The sequence below is a fragment of the Ixodes scapularis genome, unplaced genomic scaffold, assembly GCF_016920785.2.
Source record: "Ixodes scapularis isolate PalLabHiFi unplaced genomic scaffold, ASM1692078v2 ptg000910l_1__unscaffolded, whole genome shotgun sequence".
NCBI classification, from domain to species: domain Eukaryota; kingdom Metazoa; phylum Arthropoda; class Arachnida; order Ixodida; family Ixodidae; genus Ixodes; species Ixodes scapularis.
Genome location: NW_024610067.1, coordinates 2717 through 19701, shown reverse-complemented (window position 1 = coordinate 19701; position 16985 = coordinate 2717). Strand labels below are relative to the sequence as shown.

The following is a 16985-nucleotide window of genomic DNA, read 5'->3' as shown; positions in this document are numbered from 1 at the left end:
TGCAGCCATGATTAACATGTGAACCATGTGAAGCCCGCAGATGTAGGTTTGACAGTGTCACACAAATAACTTCCCGCAGATGGCATTGCTGCTACTATACCCAAACAAATGCTGAATATAATCATTGTGTCAGGTTGGTGTCATCACTCTTATGCACCTATCGCGCTCAGCAGTCGGGAGATTTGAAGTATAAGAAAACAGGAACTTGCACAATGTCAGCTCTGCAAATATTTATATAGTGAAAAGAGCATAGCGCGTTCAACTTAAGAAAGCATTTCAGTGCAGGCCTAGTTTAAAGATTCAAACATGTGTAATTGCTCTTCATATTGAAGTGAAAACTGCTTATTTTGTGGAAAACTACAGGCTTTCTATTAGTGTTAAAAAGATTTATGGTTTTCTAAACAGCTCGCGCCAAGTGTTTTCTTCAAATACATAGGTTCATAGAAATTATAATGGGAATGTGTGTAGACAGTCATGGTAAGACCACTTATTCAGAGTTGGTTGAGCCTGTAAATATTGTACGTCGCAAGCTAACTTTTAGGCTATGCAATGGGCACGTTCATCCGTAATGACTAGCTCTACCTAGGTGAACTTCATACATTACCTACAGCAAGATGGTTTTGCAAAACTCAGTATTTTCTTATTGAACTGCTGCCGTCACCTTGTCTCTAGAGAGTTTTCATATCCTTTAGGATGCTGAAATAAAATCCTGGAAATAGTTTTTCTAGAACTACCATAGATATTTCCTGTCCATCAACTTTTTCTCAGAACAATCGAGAGAGCCAAACCATGTATTTTACTGAAGGAAATCACTGAATGACGCGGCTGACAGTTTGTTTAAATCTATAAGAAACAGTCGGCAGTGTAACAGTAATAATGACACACCACTTGCTTATGTAATGCTCATTGTCGCAGTTCAAACTACTTTTTCTGTCTACGCTCATTCTCGGTAGACTTATTCACCCACAATTTTTCTCCAGACTGCAGCGCCTGGTTCTCCGAAGGAATTTGCATGAATATAAATGCAACAAGTTTCTTAGACTGTGCGTCTAACGCATATTCTTCATATTGAATGTGTTAACTGTTTTCATGACCGTATCCATAGTTGTATCCGCATTCTACCCAATATTTTCTTTATTTTTACATTTATTTTTCCGGAATACTTTTCTTTAAATCTGTGCTTGTTGAGCCGTACTCAAGCCCATACATCTTGTCTTTCACTATTACATCAATATATAGAAATGTTGATGCTGAGTGAGAATCCAAGGTACCGAATCTGTTATGTGAGTTAAGAACCACGGAAAAGCTCTATAGACGAACTTTCGTTAAAGAGCAAACTCTTTGACGTATGAAGGATGAAAATGCTGTGCCATTTCTGATAGGTCACAAAAAAAAATCAGTGACATACAGTGTTTCTTATGGTTATTTAAACTGTCAACTTCAAAGCCTAAAAACTTTATTCAAGAACGTTCCTCACTACACATGTATTTAGAGATCTCAGCCACCGACTCATGCAAGACTACGTGGCAAACATTCATTTTTATGTGCATTATGGTTTACAACGTCTAGTCTGCACTGATATTTCGCATTCATGTTGAAACTGGGAGGGGTTCTCTGGGTATCAATAAAAAGACAAACATTTCTTGAAATCAAAATATTTGAGAACGGACAAAAGGTATTATATTAAAGCGGTATCTTAGATTCTCTTTTCTTTGTCTTATCTTTAATTATCCTTTTATTTCATGTGAGGCATTTAGTTTTTTAGGGCGCAGCTCTTAGGTGCCCGTTTCTCGGCGTCGCCATCGGCATAGCTGCCCCGCTAAACTTGGCAGGAGATTGAATTAATGTAGAGGTCATTCGACATAATTTTCCAGCTAAATGTAGTGGAGAAGTTGTATTTGTTTCTGGCTGACGTGACACAAAGTCATGTGACGTCATTCTCCCCGCTACATTTTGTGGGAAAACTAAATTGGCGTTGAGGTCACGTTGCGTCGATTCCCCTGCTAAATTTATTGAGAAAATATTCCAGCTAAAATTACGGAAATTTCCCGATAAATGGGAGGGAGCAGAAGAAGAGGAGCGGAGGGGGAGGAGTCGCATGCCCTCCCATCCTCTTCCTCAAGAGCTGCACTCTAATTTCGCACTACAGTGAATTGTAAACATCTTTTATTTTACATCTCATGTTTATTCAATTTTTATGTCGCAGGTGCGCTCGCAGCACAAATTTGTGTTGTGCTGATCCTCTAAGCACAAATTAGGAACTCTTGAGCAGCAAGAGTGGGAGTTTGGTCTGGCAACTCAAAGGACACCTTTGTTCAGTATTGAATTTATAATTAATATCTTTTGAGCAAAGTTCAGCTATGCTGCATGCCATTCTTCTAGAAATATATACTTGCTACCAAATTTACCACGTCACTACATTTCGTCACTGCTATCAGTGCACCTCGAGGATCTCGGACAAGAGCTCATTTGTGTGCAAACATCATGCTTGTTTCAAAGAAATCGCTGATGTAGAGACTCGCTGACATCCAACATTCCAGTGGAACACTGGATGTCAGCGTGTCTCTCTTGAACGATGCAAGCGGGGAGGGAACCACACAGTCGTATCGTATTAGAGACATGCTATAGGGTGTTCTTTGTAAGCCTTACAGATATGTTGAAAGAAAGCAGTAAAAGCTACACTTACGCGGTCTGTGCGCATTAGTTACATTGCCGCGCGCGCAGCTGCCCAGTAGGCAGCGCGGCCGTGGCCAAACAGTTATCGTGTTTGCCTCGCACGCGATGAGCCAGGGTTTGATTCCTGGGAGAGAAGTATCTTTTATATATTCGTTCTACTTGTCATTCTCGCAAGTTCGGAAACTTTCTCGTTTCACCTAGTTACGAATGTTATACGCCCCGAACGTTCTAGGCAGGATGTTCTAGAAACCAACGCCGGTACAAAAGGCGCTCCGCGTGGCGAGTTGGGATCAGTTTCGCCCCAGCGCTCGCGACGCTTTGTTATTATTTTCTATTCCCGTTTTGTTTTGGGCACAAGTCCGCCAAATTAAACGTTTATTTATTCCTGTTTATTTATTGTTCTTCTGGTCACCACCCGAGACATTCTGGTGGAGGTGCTGCGTGCCGCACGTCCCTGCAGCGCACCCCTCTGAGTTCCCGCAGTACGAGTCCCAACCCAAGCTTCCGAGGACCCAACGAAGACACCGCCGAGACCCGAGTAAGTCGCCGCATCCAGGGCCTAGAACCGGAATACGGACTAATGCCAACCAAGACCAAGCAAACACGATAACCGTTTGGCCACGGCCGCGCTGATTACTTGGCAGCTCCGCGCGCGGCAGAAGGAAGGGACGCTTAGGTTCTGCGGGGACTACCGGCAGCTGAACGCCGTGACAAAGAAAGACGTCTACCCGCTTCTCCGCATCGACGACACTCTAACCGGTTGCGCCACTCTCGATATTTCTCATCGATGGATCTGAAGAGTGGCTACTGGCAGATCGAAGTCGACGAACGGGACCAAGAAAAGACAGCCTTGGTCACGCCGGACGGACTGTACGAGTTCAAAGTGATGCCCTTCGGACTATGCATGGCGCCAGCAACGTTCCAGCGTATCATGGACACCGTACTGGCACGGCTGAAGTGGCAGAGCTGTATCGTCTACCTTGACGACGTCGTAGTGTTTTCAACTGACTTTGACGAGCACTTGCGACGACTCCGAGCTGTTCTCCAAGCCATACAGACCGCCGGGCTCACCCTCAAGGCTTCAAAGTGGTGGTTCGCCTATGACGAACTGAAGTTTCTGGGCCACGTGGTTACTAACGAAGGCGTCCGCCCAGACCCTGAGAAGACTCGCGCCGTCGCGGCATTCCCAGCGCCGAAAGACAAGAAGGCCGTGCGAAGATTCCTCGGACTTTGTGCCTACCCTATTGAAAATTCCATCAAGATACGTAATTCGGGACACTGACTGCCAGTCAACAGCCTTGGTGGAATGTTATGGACTATCAGACGTCATCTGATGGTCCATCAGACGACGTCTGACTGCCACTGCCAAGAGAATTTCATCAACAAGGGCAGCATATATATAAGAGTAAACCTATACGCGCTCATAAATATCGCTAAATGCCTCGATGAAACAAAATGCACGAGAAAAAAAAGAAAAAAAAAAACAGCAGGACCACTGCGGATCGAATCCGCGACCACTTACGTACAAATCGGACACCTTAACCCCTATGCTACGGCATCGCTTTGGAAACTCGATTTGACCATGTGTTTTATACGAGATGCTTCGGCTGGAAATGCAGTTAAGCCTTCAGCATGTTATGCAAAGCACTCGTACATCAATCGCCGTATTTCAGTTCTACTCACCTGCCATGTAGAGTACTTTCGCGTCGTAGAACGATCCTTTTGTTCGCGCGTCTCCGGCCCAGTAGACCTGGTACACCTTGTCGTCTTCAACTACACCGCCAAAGTCCCTTACATCATCGGAACTCACAACAGGCTGGGTCTTGTCGAGTAGAAATTCTACGAAAAGATAACACATTGTAGAGCCCGGGCAGGATCGACAGGTTGGAGCAAGCGGGCAAACGAAACGAGTCGAGAGCAATCGTTCATGAAAGCTCGGCGAGGCGGCGAAGCCTCTATGGACGAAGCGAAGTGGCGTGTTCCGCGGCGTTTCGGCGGGCTTCTGATCAAGGTTGTCGGTCGGCTGCGTGTCATATCTCTAACATCAGCGGTTTTATGGGCTCACGTCTCGAAATCGTTTTCTTGTGCATAGATTATTTTTTGTATTCACAGATTTGACGAAATAGTGATATCCGAACGAACTTTACGTCCTTTGACCTTACGTCTGTCTACACGTCGAAGCTTTTTGACGTACAGTCAGAGACAATCGAAGTACAATCAGAATCGCCACCAAGACATCTTGATGGCATTTCGCGGCGGCCGACTGCCACCAGGAAACCACCAGAAAGCCGACAAGTGGAGTCTGACTGGAGTTTGACTGTCGGTCGGAGTAACTTGTTGGCCAATCAGACATGCTTGACGTACAGTCAGGCACAGTCAGCGGTCCACTAGAAAACATTGACTGCCAAACAGGGTTACATTGATGGATTTTTCCTTCGGTTACTATCGACGCTTCGTTCGGGATTTCGCAAGGATTTCCACACCCCTCATAAACCTCACAAAGGACGCCGAGTAGTTCGAATGAGCCGAGGAGCAGCAGCATGGAATTCGGCGAGTTGAAGCGAAGACTCCACACTCCTCCTGTATTTGGACACTTCGATCAGAATACGGAAACCGAGATTCACACGGACGCTAGTTTTGCAGGACTTGGAGCGGTACTGGTTCAACTACAAGATGGAACCGAGCGAGTCATCGCCTACGGAAGTCGGACATTGTTCAAGGCGGAAAGAAATTACTCCACGACTTAGAAAGAATGCCTTGCGGTTTTTTGGGCACTCACGAAATTTCGTCCATACCTATACGGGAGCCCGTTTCGTGTAGTCATGGACCACCACTCGCTCTGCTGGCTTGCGAACCTAAAGGACCCGTCAGGACGCGTCGCTCGATGGAGTCTCCGACTACAAGAGTTCAACATGACTGTGGTCTACAAATCAGGCCGCAAGCACAGCGACGCCGACTGCCTGTCCAGAGCTCCCGTCGAAACACCTTCCGGCAGCAGCGACGACGATGACGACGAGTATTTCCTGGGCGCAGTGAACACCGACGACATGACCCGACGTCAACGAGGCGATCCTCAGCTGCGCGCACTAATAGAGCACCTGGAAGGGCGCGGAAGTGCCCTACCACGTGTTTTTTCACGCGCCCTGCCGAAATTTGCCATTCGACCAAGGTGTGCTCTACAAAAAGAACTTGGGGAACAACAACTCGCCGTGGCTGCTGGTAATCCCGACCGACCTTCGGGAGGAGATCTTCCAAGCCTGCCACGACGACCCAACGTCCGGACACCTTGGTTACAGCCGGACACTGGCCCGTATCCGTGAAAAGTATCACTGGCCCAAGCTCCCCAAGAACGTCCACCTATACACACGGTCGTGCCACGAGTGCCAGCGACGCAAGAAACCTTTGAAGGGCCCGGCCGGACTCCTGCAGCCAATTCCTCCGCCAACACCACCTTTCGATCAGATCGGAATGGATCTACTTGGCCCTTTCCGCCATCGACGTCGGGAAATCGCTGGATCATCGTCGCCACAGATTATCTTACGCGGTACGCCGAAACGAAAGCCCTTCCTTCCGGGACTGCTGTAGAAGTTGCCAAGTTTTTATTGAATTTATCGTCCTCCGGCACGGCGCTCCCGAAATCCTGATCTCAGACCGTGGATCCTCGTTCATGGCCCAGCTGACACAAGAAGTCCTTCGTCTCAGCCACACCAGCCATCGTCGCACCACGGCGTACCGCCCGCAGACCAACGGGCTGACGGAAAGACTCAACAAGACCATCGACGACATGATCTCCATGTACGTCGACGTGGAGCACAAGACAAGAGACGAGGTGTTGCCGTATGTCACGCTTGCCGCGTCGATCACAATCTCGCCCTTCTTTCCCATCCCTCCTCTCATTGTCCTGCTACTGTCCGCCGGTGACCTCCTCTCCTTCTTGCGTCCGCTCCTGCGGCCGCGTGCTGCGTCATAAGCACTAAGAGCTGGAGCGATGAAAAAAAAGAGAAAACAAACAGTCTGCTTATCGCGAACAATATGCGCTAACATCATGAAACAAAAAAAAAAAAAAACTGGTAAAGAGAACGCGGAAAAGATAAAAACTTCGCTGAGAGACCAGATTCATTCTAGAGGCCTTTTCACTCTTGTGTCTAACCTAGTTAGGAAGATACTGAAAAAACGCGTTCAAAATCAATCGCGCGCCTTGTCCTGGCACTGTGGATTGTCCAATTCTCACCGTTCATCCTCCTTCGTTGTCTCTCCCCGAGCTGACTCCTCGGCGTTTATTTCGTGCGCTTTAGAGCAAAAACAGAAATGAAGATTCAGGGGCAAAATAAATTCAGCGTACCCGATAACCAGGCATGGAGGCATAAAATATTAAAATATGAGAAAGAACCAACGTAGCTTTCTGAAATAAATGTAAGGGCGCAAACGGGCTGGTGTGCATTAAACATGATTAAAAAAATAAACAGACTGCAGGTAACGACACACATTCAGGAGTGTGAAACACAGCTGAAATTTGATTTCCCAAACCCTGGTAAATAGGAAAGAAAAAAAAACGAACGAAAAGGGGCAAGGAAGAAACCCCCAAAAAACGTCTTTCCACAAAGGAACATTCGGACTGTATAAGATTTATGTACTGTTGTGGTATGTGACATCAGTGGAAGAAAGGAAAAAGGATGTCCACAACCGTTTGATAATAACAGGAGTTTATTTTCCAACAAAGTACAGGTTGGATGGCGGCTTGGAAAAAAAGCTGTTAGTACAGCTTGACTGGTCCCAAGCCCCCACGACATCAGCAGTGGCAGAACAGCGAAAAAAAAATGAGAAAAAAAATCAACATTTTTACACGGAAGAATCATTTGCACGCATATTAGAAACCAAGTCGAGCTCTATAAAAGGACACTGCCGCAGTGTTTTGGAACGCAAACACATCAAATACACCCACAAGAAAAAACATACATTGCACAAAACACTCTCGTATAAGAAATACAACAAAACATTAAAAAGCATCTTTCAGTCATGATCGTTCCGGCTAGAGAGCATCATTTCCCGCAGACCGCCCACTGATAGGTTATCAAGTTCCATGATTTCGCAGAAAGCTGATTCAGAATTGTTGGAAGTGTGTGAGCTATGGTTTGACGACCGTAATCTGTTCTAGAGAAAGGCACTTGCCAGGGTAACATTATACGTGTTTGATAACTGTAGTCTCTTCTTTTTAGATTTGATAACTCTTCAAGATGTCGTCTGTGCATATTTTGTTCAATTTTATATTTTAAGCAATATCTGTACAGATCAAAAATTTTCATTACACCAAGTTCATTGAAAAGCAAATCCGCCGGGTATTCCCGTGAAACATTGCAAATACTTCTTAATATATTTTTTGCAGTACGAATACATTTTGAAGATTGGTAAGTGTGGTTGTGCCCCTAATTAAATGACCATAGTTTATGTGGGAATAAAATAAAGAATTATATAGTAACAGTTTTATTCTACGTGGCAAGATATGCTTATTGCGGTATATTAAGCCAGCAACGCTGGATAATTTGGTAATAATGAAACTAATACTATCATCCCATGACATAGTCTCCGAGAAAGTTATACCTAACGTTTTAAATGCTGAAACTGAATCTATTTTAGTAGAGTTCATAAAAATTACATTGGTTATATCTACTTGTTTATTCCTTGGGCGGAATAAAATTGCCTTAGTTTTATTCACGTTCACTTTTAAAGCGTTACTTTTGCTCCATCTCTCTAGTTGCCTGAGTGCATCATTTGCGTTGTCTATGAGTTCGGTGGCGGTATCACCAGTAAACAATAAAGTGGTGTCGTCAGCATAAATTATGAACTTCACTGTTTGGCATATATTTATGACGTCATTTACATAAAGCTTGATGAAAACGGTCCAAGTATGCTTCCCTGAGGAACGCCTGATCTAATTGATTTTACTACTGATGAATGACCGTTGATATTTGCATATTGTTTATGACAAGACAAATATGAATTAATAAGCGCTGCTGATTGACAAGAAATTCATACATTTCTAACTTCTTAATAAGCAAGTCATGATCGAGATAGTCAAACGGCTTTGTAAAGCCAATGAACACGCCAAGCGTTAGTTTTTTTATTTTCGATATTTTTAAGAATATATTTATTTTGTTGAAGAAAGCAAGTTCAGTTGACTTCTGTTTGCGGAAGCCAAATTGAGATGTGCTGATCAAGCTATGATTATCTGCAAACGCTGTCATTTGAGTTAACAAAAGTTTCTCGAGGCCCTTTGAGAATACTGACAAAATTGAAACGGGTCGGTAGTTTCCTAATTCATTTTTATTACCTTTCTCATATAAAACTGCAACTTTCACCAATTGCATCCGCTTGGTTATGTATTTAACAGGCTTTATTTGCAAACCATCACAGGCACAACTTTTAATATTTTTTAATGCATCAAATACGTTTACTACATTTGTGTCTGTAACAGGGCGTAAAAACATGGACGCGCAGTTTCGAGAACTGATAAGCTTGGAAACAACTAACTCAGAACTTTCTTTGCTCAACCTAACGAAGTACTCATTGAATAGATTTGCTAACGCTTGGCCTGTCACATCGTTACCATTCTACCTTATCTTTTCTATATGGTTTGGAGTATATGTACGATTTAGAACTGAGTTTAGTTTTTTCCATAGGATATCACTTCTGTTATGACATTCTAAAAAAATATCAGCAAAATATCGTTCCCGGGCGTATCGAATTTCTTTGTTTTATTGGTTTCGATATCGTTTAAAACTGAAGTTTTTCGGTCTTTCTTGTTGTCACAAATTTTTGATGTAGCATGTTTTGTTCGTATTTTATCGACTATTTCTTTGTTAGCCATGGCTTACGAATTTTTCTGGAAGTTCTTGATCTATATGGAAAACGTCTTGTATAGAGCTCTTGTAATTTAGTCAATAACACATATGCATTATCCGCATCCGTCTCTTGAAGTATATAGTTGCAGTCTAGTAAAGAAACTTCTTGTCTAAATTAATCCAGGCCCCCCATCTGGCGTTATACCCCCCAAACTGCACCGACTGATTGACTTCTTTACTTATATTTGTGTTTAAACAGAGAAATATACCCAAGTGGTCGCTTATATCAGTTACTACAATGCCAGATTTAATCTGTGACTTAGGAAAGCTCGTCATGATCAGGTCAAGTAATGCTGAAGATTCAACAGTAATCCTAGTAGCTAAAGATATCGTATATATACAACAGCTTGTTTTAATCAACGCGTCCATCTGCCTTTCATCTGGCGTTTCAAGTAGCATATTTATATTAAAATCGCCCCCTAGATTACGTTGTACTTATTATCATTTGAAAACTCGAAGAAAGATTCTAGATACGTAGAAAAAGAAGAAAGATTACCACCCGGCGGACGGTAACAAACCGTGATAACTTTTTTATCGATCAATAAGGAAAACATCTCGAAATCTTCGTGAACGCAACTGTAATCAGTAAGCAGTTCACCGCAAATAGTCTCCCTTAACAACAACGCCACTCCCCCACCGCGTCATACCGTGCGACTTAAAAAGTAGGTGTTATACATTGGTAATTTAATAACGTGAGCAGCATCAGCGAACCACGTTTCGGAAAGCATAATTACATCGTAGTTGAACCTAAATTGCTGAAAAAGAATTCAATCTCTTCTGACTTATTCAGTGCTGATCGAGTGTTTAAGTGAAAACATTTCAGGGAGTTGGAATATTCGCTTCCCAGGAAAGAAATGCCATCCGATGGAAGAAAATAGTGATCGTCTGATATCAAATTCAGTGTGCAAACTGTATTGCTCGATAACAGATGAGCCGTTTCATCCATTGCAAAAAAACAGGCCCTATGGTGCACAACTCAAAAAGAAATGGTATCACACAGTTTGTGCAGGTCATTCAATGACTTAATCACAAGAACGTTTCCATTTTTGTACCAGACATACTTGTAGTTTGACTCCTTAGATCACTCTTTTGTCTCCCAAAGAAGTGCCCTGTCGTGACTCGTTAGATTTTCCAGGATGTAAGCGTCATCCCTTGCTCTTTTTAGCACCGATCGTTTATTCAACCACTCACTTTGGTTGTCTGTTGAACGAAGCGTACAATGATGCCTGGGGTTTTATCTGGTTTGCATGGCAGCCTGTGAATTGTCGCAATGTCTTTCGTTGTTAGGTCAGGTACGTCAAGTTTCTTTGCTATTTCATTTACCTTTAGCAACAGATCTTCGTTGTCAGACTTTGGTATGCCATGAAATTCAAGGTTCAGCTTCCGGCTTCTCTATTCTTGGTCATTGACTTGTAGCTTTAGTCTTTTTATTTCAATCTCGGCGTCAGTTCTTTACAGCCTTTCTACCCGCTTTTTCAGCTGTTTCACCTCCGTGCTATGTTCACCCATTTCCTTTAACACCTCGTCATACTTGTCTGATATTTCTTGCCTAGATTTTTCGATACTGCCCACGGTTTCTCTTAGGCTCACCAGAATGTGTCCAACTTAGCGTTCATTGCCATTAACATGACAGTAATGTCAGACATTTCCTCGGGTCCATTTATATTTTTAATGCACTGACTTCCCCGAGATTTTACAGTTTTGCATGTTTGACACCACCACGAATTTTTCCAGGCTATACCTTTAGAATTAAAAGTCGCTTCCGAGACACCACAGCAAGGTAGATGATAGGCATATTTACATTCCGTGCATTCTAACTTCAATTCCGTTTTTCTTACTTGTTCTGTACATGACGGGCAAACATTTTCCATGCCTTAGCAAAATCGAAGGCGTACAACAGCAGCAGCGGCACGCAACAAGAGAAGCGAAAAAAAGAAGTTCAAAACTCAACTAACCTGCAACGATGGCGAGGTCTTGAATAAACAACGTGCCGTGCGTGCCGCCGCTGCTGCTGTGTGCCACTGCCGCGCGGCACGGATCCTTTTAAATTCTGTGCCGATAACGTATTCTTGCCGATGCTCTCTTGCACCAATCCCGGCTTGTTGGCGCTTGCACGTGCAGTGCTGACGTGCGTCGATCCAGTGGCATTGATAGCGACGACTGCTGCTTGAATGACGAACTTTTCGCCTGCAACGATAGCGAGGTCTTCAATAAATAACGTGCCGTGCGTGCCGCCGCTGCTGCTGTGTGAATCGCTCGCAATACTACGTCACGGAAACGCTATTTGAAAAAACCTTGGTTTAGTTTGGACCACGAAATTCGGCGATTTATGCTGTCTCTGAGTGTCTACAAGTTTCCGGAAAGAAAAGTTGTTGGGTTCGTTTTCGGTCGGGGGCTGACTGGGGTCAAAGATAAGAGAGGAGGAGGATGTCGGGTGAGGCCGTCATTGTCCTGGTAACTGATGGGATATACATTTGTGAAAAGAGGGGTTCTTGGGAGTTATCCCTTCCTTTAATTCATTCCTTTCTTTCCCTATTTATTCAGGTTTTGGAAAAAAATTTCAGCGGTGTTTGAAACCTTCCAGTGTGCTGTCGTTACCTGCAGTCTCACTTTTTTTTTAGTTATGTAGCTTTATATTTAATAGTCGATGGTTCTATTGCCCTGCTTTGTTATTTAGTTCTTATCCTTCAGGGTTCTTGTTGGTCTGAAAATTGTTCTATCATATCCAATTTGGGTTTTTCACCGAGCACCTTAAGTAATCTCGTGAACCCTTTACCAGGGTTCAATAATAGTACAGATATTCAGCCCGCGCGTCGGGTAATGTTATACTTGGTAGTTTAACGATTTCAAGAGTCGGGCTGTTCGTTGCTATGGCTGAATATTGAGCTTGTTCTGCAAAATATTTAGCACTTGAATACCAGCGGGAAGAGCATGGTGGAGAAGTAAGTTGAAACCAAAAACAGATAATTTGACGTTTTTACCAGGCTGTTAACCGAGCTCGAACCCGAGCCGAAAAACTGGCCAAAACCGTTATTTTCACCCGACCGGAACAAAACCAAATTATAAATCAAAAATCTGGTAATGAACCTGAACCAAACACAAATTACAACCTTATGTGGCTGTTTCGGTTGATTGGGAAACGGTTTGGCGAAACAGAAAGCGAGTCAGTGATTATTATCTTGACTTCTGCTCATCAAATGAATTTTCGGAGAACAAGTCGTCAGCTTCTTGCGCAGAAATTGCAGTAACGTCAGAACAACGTCAAACTCTTATTGGCTGATTAAAAAAAAATAGTGGGTAGACCTCAAGGCCTCTAGCATTGAGCTCTCGCCACTCTTCTTGCAAACAAGGTCAATCAGTGCTCGGCGTCACTGCCCTTGCTGCAACTGCTTCTTGCTCACCAACCCCTGCGCAAGAAGCAGACGACTTGCTCTCAGCACTGCGCTGAGCCACCGTGCATATAGCGCACACTACAGCGATAGCTGATAGCGGAGCGGACCACATCAAACAGCTGAGCGGGCCGCAGCGGATAGCAGCCCGGGCAGCATAGGACAGCGGAGCAGTCTACATATGGATGGAGGACGGGGCCGTAGTAGAGGATAGTGGTGCGGACCGTATCGGCATCGCATATTTGAGCGGAGCAGGCCGCATAGCCTAGCTGAATGGGAAATCCCGGAGAAGAGCTCACCGCCCAACCGGCATATGCGGAGAAAAGCTCACCGGCCTTTGAGCGTATGCAGATAAAAGCTCACCGATTTTTTATTCGTTCTTAGCTTATTGGATTGTGCTTGACACATGGCAATTTAACACAATAAAAATTCGTTAGTTTGAAAATGATTTTCCTTTTTTTTAATATTCTTCAAGTGAATTTGGCATATTTACGAATTCCTCAGAAATTAGTAATCACCCGTTTTGTATATTAATGACGCCGCAAGTATAAACTCCGAATATCGTGTAAGGAAAAGACTAGAACCGTTCCGTACCACTCGCATCCATTTATCTCAGAACGACAGATTTCCCGGGTGCGCTGGCCCACGAGCTCGTGCTCTTATGGGCTCTCGTCTTCTTCTAATATTCAACATCCTCCCCCCTGTGGCAACGAAGGAGATGATCCCACCTCGTGCCCATAAAGACGCTGAACAGGACAGCGCAGTTCCGAGCCGCTGGAAAATCGTAGTGCGCATACTCAAGTCACGCCATGTCTGCCGGAGAACATCTTCGTTACCCGACCAAATTCCCATAGCAGACGAGGCGTGTTGTCGTCTTCTACGATGACCACGTCGCCGAGCTGTAGTCGAGTTAGTGTTGCTGTGGTGCCGGACTTTGCCCTCCTTGTACCCTAACATATTGCGGCAGTACTTGGCATCGAGCTCAAGCACCTTGAACGCTATCGCCTCTCCGATTTTCGAAGGCATGTTGAGTTTCGGAAAAACTGCATAAGACCTTGCGGTGGAGTGGGGCTCCAATTTCGTCTCCGGCTCGGCAGTGGTCGACGAGAGCGGCGTACCCTGTTCTGTCACAGCTCGAGGCGTCATCCTGGGAGGCGAAGGCACGAACCTAAAATGTGCTCCTCCTCTCACAACATTAACTGCACGTTCCAATCCCGGGAACTGAAGCTCGCAAACTTTCAGTGATTTCTCTAAAAATGGCAACGGCTGTTCTGACTTGTTCATTAGCATTTTTTTGTGAGACGGGAGTGGAACAGTCGTCCGGTGCAGAGGCCTCGTATTCGTTTGCATCGCTCTGTGCTTCGTTTTCCGCTCCTCCCTGCAATCCGACGTTTGCGTCTCCTTTCCCTTTGTTGTCTGCTTCTTTCCGCTGGGCGCCGTCTGCTTCCATTTCGTTCCAGTGGGATTTATGTTCAGATCGCTTGTGGTTTACCTTTGGCTCTACGGAAACCTTAAGTGAAACGAAGACGGCTGGAGTCAGATTGACGGTGGGTTCAATGCTATCTGCAACCTTAGGCTTCTTTTTTTGGGGGGACAGCAGGTCGGGCTCCTCTAAATGCCGCTTCACTCCGCCGTTCCGCACGACGCAGTTTGGAGCCAAGCTGATCTTCTCGGAGTCGTGCTCCCCCCAAACGACGCTGGTCACGTCGTTGTCCCTCAGAACGCGGATGCATTCTACCGGGTTATCGTGGCTCGGGCACTGGGCCCAAGGAAATCCTTCGGTGAGTCTCTGGATTTCGATCACACGGTTGCGCAGGACCTGCTGCCGTCTTGTTGCGTCACCGGCAATCCAGCATAGGACAACTTCGGAGTCAGTCCAAAATTGAACTTGCAGATAAGCGATCCTTGGTGTTTTTTTACGTAGTCAAAGAGACGCGTTCTTAGCAAGCAAGCTACCAATTCCAAACGGGGTAGCGTTACAGGTTTAGTGGGTGCGATTCGGGAGCGACTGATTAAGATGTTTCTTTTAAACGACCCCCGCTCGACGGGCGTTCGCAGCTAGATGAGCACGTTTACGGTGATCACCGCCAGCACGATGAGTACTTTGACCACCATGTACATGCGCCGCTGCTTGCCAACAGCCGGCGCGGTAGCCGCACTGTGGCCCGCCATGTCCTTTCCACGCGTTTCCGCTCTGGAACGCAGCGTCATATGGGCAGGTGAACCGGCCTGAGGAAGGCTGCTGCTGCAGATGCTGTAGGTGAACGAACGCCGACTCGGCTGCACGGCCTCGTTCACGCCGGGGAAGTTGCTGTTGCTCAGGTTGAATCAGACGCCCTGGGCACTCAGAGGGAAGAATGTCGTGGGTCCCGTCTGCAGCGGCGTACAACCGTCCTCATCGTCAGAGTTGTCCTCGGGGATGAATTGAGGCTTCTCTTCCTCTGTGGCGGAGAACTCGTCGCTTGGGACGGATAGAGTGGTCGGGACCCTGCCGTTGTTCGGCAGATCCTGAAGCTGCCTCTCGTACGGGCTCCCAGTCGAGGCAACAACAGGGCCTGCATGGAAACCAAAGTCGCGGGGCTTGGCAAACAAGACGTTGTCTGAAAGCGACTTGAAGCTATCGGACACCTTCGGGAGCATGCAGCTGTCGTCGTGTTCCTTTGAGGTATCACGGACGTCCACGTCACTCAAGTAGTCGCCCGATATGAAGCGATCGTCGTTCACGAGGAGTTCTTTCTTCGGCGAGCCAGATGGCACTGACACGCCTCTTTGGTGAAGCGCTTCGACGAGGTTCGCCTTGGTCAAATTCGCCATTTCTCTTTTATCTACACTTTCCTCGTCTCCCAAAGGAATAGAATAAAACCATGGACAACAACACGCGTCAGAGAGCATCGACGCCTCGCTGAGCACAACCCCCGCATACACACGTGCGTTGTCGCCGTTTTGCCTTTTAACGAACTGTTCGTTGAATTGAAGCGACGCTGGGTGAGTTGCTGGATCCGACGAGGGAAGGTCGGAGATGCCGATAGCGTCCAGTCGCCACATCTCAGATAGATTAGGTAGCCTGTCGGAGTGCGATGATTCACAGCTGGTTGTTGAAACGGCAGTGATGTTACTTCGGTCACTCGTTGGGCACATATGGCGACCTTGTACCTTCCATCCAAAGATGGTATGCACTGCCGTCAGATGCTCACTTAGACGGCGAATTTGTCCAGTTGATACCTTTCAGTAGACGTCGTAGCCGATAAGTACACCGAACTCTATGTCTGCCTGTAAACTAGGGGGGGGGGGGGGGGTGGCGACGCCAGCCACAATCAGCCCCTCAGAATGTAGCTGAATTAGGATATCGTTGTCGAGAGGCAGTGTCGTTTCAGCGCATAGTTTGGACACTTCCAGCTCCTCCACGGTAACCTTGCTTGTGCTGTATTTGTTCTGTAGCGTCAATTCGACACGGCGACAGCGATAATTTGTGGGGCGTTTAGTGTTTCCGAATCCGTAGATGGTAAGCTTTGTGGGAGCCGAGGATGAAAGACGAGGCGGAGGGCAGGTGACAGGCGGTCAGCGGAGAAGACACGAGCTGGCGCGAGACATTGCGAGCTGAGCGAGGCTGGAAGGTGGACAAGGAACTTCGAAGCCAAGCTGCCTGGCCTAGGCCTGGCCTGGCCCATAACGAACCCCGGAGCGGTCCACCAGCGAGGTCTGGAGCAAGACCGATGGAAACGGCGAGCGCGGACCATATGACCTGGACTATGACGATCCCGGGGTGGTTCCGCAGCGAGACTCGGGCATTGATAGCCCGGGACAGCCAGCCTACGCAACGCTGGCGTGGGAAAGGCGATCCGCAGGCCTGGACACAGACCCCGACTGTGAGCTCTGATCGACGGGCGACAACAAGAGTCGGCGGTCCCGGACTACCGGCTCTCGACGACGGGCAACCGAGAGGTACAGTGAACCCATTCGCTGTCTTCTCGTTGCTGTATGTCACTCCCTGGGTGATGGGCGGAGCGCATACCGATCGGGC

General features: G+C 46.2%; 2 pseudogenes; both read right to left on the bottom strand.

Annotated features, from left to right (window-relative positions):
• Positions 1–11525: 11525 nt before the first annotated feature.
• On the bottom strand, positions 11526–14820 carry LOC115330972 (annotated as a pseudogene).
• Positions 14821–15022: 202 nt separating this feature from the next.
• LOC121832892 lies at positions 15023–16009 on the bottom strand (annotated as a pseudogene).
• Positions 16010–16985: the final 976 nt, after the last annotated feature.